Consider the following 5,260-nt stretch of genomic DNA (forward strand, 5'->3'; position numbering starts at 1 on the left):
AAAAAAAAAAAACATGAGTAGACCTAGAGGGTATTATGCTAAGTGAAACAAGTCACAAAGAGAAAGACAAATACTGTACGATTTCACTTATGTGTGAAATCTAGAAAACAAATGAACACACATAACAAAACAGAAACAGAGTCATGGATTCAGAGAACAAACAGGTGGTTGCCAGAGGGGAAGGGTGTGGGGGAGGGAGAGAAATAGGTGAGGGAGATTAAGAGGTACAAAGTTCCAGCTGCAAAATAAATGAGTCACGGGTATGAAATGTACAGTGTGGAGAACACAGTCAATAATTATGTAACATGTTTGTGCGGTGACAGATGGTAACTAGACATGGTGTTCATTTTTTTTTTTTTTTTTTTTTTTCCTTTGCGTTATGCGGGCCTCTCACTGTTGTGGCCTCTCCCATTTGCGGAGCACAGGCTCCGGACGCGCAGGCTCAGCGGCCATGGCTCACGGGCCCAGCCGCTCCGCGGCATGTGGGATCTTCCCGAAACGGGGCACGAACCCGCGTCTCCTGCATCGGCAGGCGGACTCTCAAGCACTGCGCCACCAGGGAAGCCCGGTGTTCATTTTGAAATATGTAGAAATATGGAATTCACTATGTTGTGTGTCAAGAACTAACATAGTTTTGAGATCAGTTATACTTCAAAAACAAACAAACAAACTCATAGAAAAAGAGATCAGATTTGAGGTTACCAGAGGTCGGGGTTGTGGAGAGCGGGAATTGGATGAAGGTGGTCAAAAGGTACAAACTCCCAGTTATAGGATAAATAAGTACTAGGGCTGTAATGCACAACATGATAAGTATAATTATGACTGCTCTATGTTATATATGAAAATCGTTAAAAGTAAATCCTAAGAAATCTCATCACAATGAAAAATTTTTTTTCTATTTCTTTAATTTTGTATCTATTTGAGATAATGGATGTTCACTAAACTTATTGTGGTATATCATTTCATGATATATGTTAAGTCAAATCATTATGTTCTACACCTTAAGCTTATACAGTGCTTTATGTCAATTATATTACAATAAAACTGGAAGAAAAATAAAATAAAATTAATTACTACTATTTGCATTAGTAGAAAGACCAGAATCTGTTTTCTTCTACTGCTAATGAAGAGTATATTGCATTTCCCCCCAAATGAAACCTGGAATTTTTAAACTGGACTGCCAGGTGTATCACCATTAATAAATAGCATGTAAGTGCTATTTGGGGGGGATGGGAATTTCTTCTAGTAGGCCCTGGCTGCATAGAGTTATACTCTCAAGATGCTTATAACTTACTGCGAATACACCTCAGGAGATACATTGTGTGAAAAGATGCAAGTCAAATACATATGTACGTTCTGTAAAAACAAAGAAATTTGTATTATCAGAGTTAGGACAGAGAATAGACTAAAAATAATTCTCCCTGATGGTAAATCCATTCATGGCTGGTCAAATAATTATGGACATTTTCTTCTCCACATAAATTTAGTCACATATGTATGAAGCTTGGTGCAACCATGAGATGTACCAGCATTTCTATAGAGCCCCCCTAAAGCACCCAAGAAGTCTGAAATAGTTAAGGTACCCCTTGCATCTTTCTTCCCCTACAGGCCCCGATTGTGGAGAATAGTGGAAAGTACAATGTACTGAGTTAAACAAATATTTAACTTGCTCCATGTCCAAGGCAAATCAGATTTCAGGCCAACATATGGGCTCCAGCTTAGGGCCGGAGACATGGCCTCAGGTTGGCTGGGAGTGAATGATGTGTGTGGTCATTGTTGGAGGCTCTGACTGGACCAAACAGACACCGTCTCACCCACCTTTCCCAGGGCTGTGGGGAGTCTGAGGTCTGCTTTATTCCAGAACCCATCACAGGCTAGAGCTCTCTGAGGTAGGTCCAGCATGGTTAATGTAGATTCGGAATTTAAATTCTTGCTTGACTGGCTGAGTTCCTTTAGGGCAGGCACTATGATTTACTGGTTTGGGGTTCCCCACATTTTGCACCATGGTAAGCACTTGATACAGGTCTGATGGATAACTGAAATCATTTAAGTTCCTGGTAAGGAAGATCCCCGTAATTATGGTCTTTGGGTCTTCAGGTGGCTTCAGACAATCTAGATGTGGGCTGTGACACAGTCGCCGCTGGCCACATGTGGCTACTGCTGCTTGAAATGTAGCTTGTTCAAACTGACAGGTGCCGTAAGCATAAGATATGTACTGGATTTTCACAGCTTAGTATGAAAAAAAGAATGTACAATATCTCAATCATTTTATACTGATTATATATGAAATAATACTTTAGACATATTGGGGTAAAATATATTTGTAGTAGCCGCTTCTAAGGTGACTCCTAATGACCCCAGCCTCCTGGTATTCATGCCCATATGTAATTCCCTCTCCTAGAAAGTAGGCTGGACTTCATGGCTCAATTCTAATGCATAGAATTTGGCAGGAGTGACGGGAAGTAACTTCCAAGATTAGATCACAAAAAGAAAGACTGCAGCGCCTCTTCTGGGTGTTCCTTCTTTCCCTCAATAGCTTGCTCCCTCTCTCTCTTTCCATCTCAGAGCCTAGTCATCAGTGAAGAACAGATTCTCATGCTGAAGATGCCAGATGGAGAAGAGAGGCCCCGGAGAATCCAACCGCCGGCCACGAGAGTGATGCTCTTTGGAAGCGGACACTCCTGTCCCAGTCAATGCTTCAGATGATGTAGCCAGACCACTAGTTTGACTGCAGACTCAGGAGAAGCACGGAGCCAGAATTATCCAACTAAGCCACTGTTCGTGCTGACCCATAGCAAGTGAGAAATAATACATGTGTGTTTTAAGCTAAGTTTGGCGGTAATTTGGTACACAGCACTAAATAACTAATACACTATTATTTAAATTAATTTCATTGGTTTCTTTTTACTTTTGAAAATGTGGCTACTAGAAAATTTTAAATTACTTGTGTGGTTCACATTACATTTCTGTTGGACAGCACTGGTCTCTGTGGCTCAGACGGGGCAACAGTGCTCCCAGTTTAATTCGGGACTCTAAGGACCTAGACTCAAATTTATGATGTAGACAGTCATGAAATATTTAGGTATAAACCTTACAAATTATGTTATTCCCATTCCTGCCCATTCCTGATATTTACATATTAAAGAGCTGTGGATTCAGAGTCAAGAGTTACTCTATTCTCAGTTTAGCCCCCAGTTAGTTGGACACTGTACCCAGAGAGACCATTTTAATGTTCCTTCCAGCTCTAACATTCTATGGTTCAACAACTGCTCATTTCAGCATTTTCTTGCCACCAGGGCATAACAGCAGCATTGGTGATAGCATTGGTGTTTCAGGTGATAATGAACCAACATTAGCGGCTCCGCTTGTCCCACATGGTCTCTTAGCAAAGAGTGGTGAGTGGGTCAGAATGAGGGGTGGGCAGCCTTAGACAAGGCCACACTCTCCAGCATACCCATGACTGCTCTCACCATCCTCCACAGCCTTTCCTAGAATTCTTGCATATCTGTTCTTCACTGCTACTGACATCTACAGCACCAGAAAACTGTGTTTTCCTTTAGAAGTATTGTAGCTAAGTTTGATGTGAGGAAGAAATGAAGGGCTTAGCTTTCTATTTATTTACAGAACCACAGAGATCCAAAGTGCTAATTAGAAAAATATTTTAGAAAACTGTATTTCGATTGGATTTTATTTTGCTAGTACGATGACAAATTCTCATAACTTTTCAATGGTTTTTCCATCTTCTGACCAGAAGGCCACCGATTTGAGTCTCCACTACTCTGGCAATTTACCGATAATTATAGAATAGGGCTATGTTACAAGAATGAACATAGTCCTCTGTGCTTTTTTGCCACAGTTAATTAAGAAATTCTCTTCCTTCTGTCTTAAATACGTTTTACTTTGACAGCATGATTACAGATGTAATACATGGCCCTTCAGAGGGGGATGACTTCTCTAGCCATATTTTGACCAAAAGCAGATAATCCACTAAAAGGCTGTCGTTGATAGTTTCAGTCACTTAAAAGTGACGTTTGATAAATGTTGCTGAAAATATTCCCGCTTTGGACTTACTGGGTGGGTGATTAAGTGAAGGGCAGGGACTGTTACACAAGCCATTATTTTATACATGTTAGTGGATAGTGGCTGCTCTGACATTTTGTACAAAAAACCAAACAAGTTATTAATATAAATTAGCATTATTTTGGCAGATGGCATTTATTGTTTCATGATATTTATTTTATTAGGTCTTTCATTTGCAAATTTGTGTAACAACATTTTAGCAGAATTTAGATTTTCCTCAGGAGATGAGTTTTAGAAAGCTCTTGCTAAACTGTAGAGGTGATGCTATGAGGGAATGGTAAAGTGATGTCACTTATATGGAGACTATTACAAATTAGGGCTTTGTATTTAAGTGACAATTTAAATTCTAGATTTTGATTTTCAGTTTTCTAAATGTACATAATTTTTTCCTAAATAAAATCATTAGTACTTGTCTAAGTACACAAGATAAGAAAATCAACCATTTCAGGTGATACCAAAGCTTTCCCAAGTTTCCAGAATAATGGGATTAAAGTCATATGTGTGCTATTCTGTTTTCCATAGACACTAACTTCAGCCATCGCTTCACAACACCAAGCAAGCTGGCTTTCAAAACATACTCAACATATGCTTCTGATAACTTTCTAAAACAAGTAATGAACAGCACAGCATGTTAGAGTAGACTTATGTAAATTAATGTCCAAGAAGTGATGGTTCTTAGTTTCTCATTTTTATTCTCATTTTCAAACCAATTTTCTTTGCTTTAGCATTAAACATTAAGCAATATACACCCAAACCTTGGGAAGCTTTCTTTTCTTTTTTTTTTTCACATTTGCAGGCACAACATAATTTTTTTCAACTGAAGAAAGCCATGGTTTTACCAGTGAAATTCTATTACTGTCTTCAGGGAATGATGATTTATACTACTAAGGTTTAGAACGTGGAACTTTATTTTATTTTATTTTATTTTTGCGGTACGTGGGCCTCTCACTGTTGTGGCCTCTCCCGTTGCGGAGCACAGGCTCCGGACGCGCAGGCTCAGCGGCCACGTCTCACGGGCCCAGCTGCTCCGCGGCATGTGGGATCTTCCCGGACCGGGGCACGAACCCGCGCCCCCTGCATCGGCAGGCGGACTCTCAACCACTGCGCCACCAGGGAAGCTCCAGACCGTGGAACTTTTTATCTTCAGCTCTTGAAATCCAATGAAACCATTTTCGTGCCT

The sequence above is a fragment of the Lipotes vexillifer genome, unplaced genomic scaffold (genome assembly GCF_000442215.2).
Source record: "Lipotes vexillifer unplaced genomic scaffold, Lipotes_vexillifer_v1.1 scaffold241, whole genome shotgun sequence".
NCBI classification, from domain to species: domain Eukaryota; kingdom Metazoa; phylum Chordata; class Mammalia; order Artiodactyla; family Lipotidae; genus Lipotes; species Lipotes vexillifer.